We start from the raw sequence: 1,271 nt of genomic DNA, 5'->3' as shown, positions 1-1,271 counted from the left end.
AAGGTAAGGGTTGTTAAACTAGCTCCTCTGGGAGAAAAAAATATATATATTTTTTTAAAAGCACATGGGTTGCTCTCTGCAAGAAGATGGCAATTTTGAAAAGCCCATAATATGTCCAAATGCTTTTTTTTTTGTTTTGTTTTCTTGTTTAATGTCTTTTAAAGGGCAAAAGTGAGTCCCATTTTAAGCCCACAGTCTCGGGACAATGTCGCCGGACTGAGTTTGCTCACCCAAGACTCAAAAATATACGAGGCAAGTCACTCAGAGGAGATTTACTCTTCCAAGAATTGTGAATTCAGAACCGCTCCCCCACCCCCAATCTATGATAGGGGGGAAAAAAAAAACTTGTTCAGCGGGGTGCTTTTGATTCATCCCGCCGGTGACCTTAATTAAGAGCCTTAGATGGGGCGGGGAGTAGTTCCCCTCTGTTCCCAGGGCGCCTTCAGTCCGGAAGGCAGGCCGAGCTTGTTTTCAGCCCTGGCCACATTTGCCTCCTGCTTCCCAGCCCTGGCACATGCTGCTGCCGCTGCCACCGCCGAACGGAGCTGGCAGGCCCCTGGGACCAAGGTCCCACGGGAAGGTTGGGGCGCCCCGCACACAGGCGCCTGCTTCCAGCTGCCGGCGACTCACACGGACGGCGCGCCCGCCCCGCACCTCCAGCCCCACTCAGGCTTTCCTGCTGTGGCGCAGCGCAGCGCGGCGCGGAGCCGTCCGTTCCACCCGCTCCTCATAAACGTACAGTTTATTTATAGGGAGTTAAATTGTCCAACAGGGTGGGGTGAGGGACAACTAAATGGGTCCAGCTCCCTCCGCGGATCGGCCCATGCACCACTGAGCCCATTTGATTAATAAGCATCAGCCAAGAGCGAATCGAACCGGGTCAGGGGCCCTGCTCAGTGGGAGAGGCTGAGAGCGCAGCGCCTGCCCGGAGAAAAGGGGTGGAGATGACGGTCCAAGAGGATGGCGGCCGCGGCTCTCAACTGGAGTAAGACATACCAGCCCAGAGCCGGACGACTGACCACCTCGGGGGCGCTTTCTCCTTCTCTTCTTTTCACTGCTGAACGAAGAGAGGAAGACAGAGAGACATCCAGACAAACCCAGAACGAAAAGACAAAGAGCAAGCGAGGGAGTGAATATGAGTATTATATTCAAGAGATGAAGATATGTGAGGGAGATAAACAGGGCGAGGGAATCAAATCCTCATCTTTACTGCCATCTCTGCAAACCCGAGAGGCGCGCAGTTCCCAGCGAGGCTCAGAGTCAGCGCCAAG

Source organism: Orycteropus afer, unplaced genomic scaffold (genome assembly GCF_000298275.1).
Source record: "Orycteropus afer afer isolate SDZICR_OR568_19922 unplaced genomic scaffold, OryAfe1.0 scaffold00327, whole genome shotgun sequence".
Lineage (NCBI taxonomy): Eukaryota > Metazoa > Chordata > Mammalia > Tubulidentata > Orycteropodidae > Orycteropus > Orycteropus afer.
Note: the sequence above shows the minus strand (reverse complement) of the source record.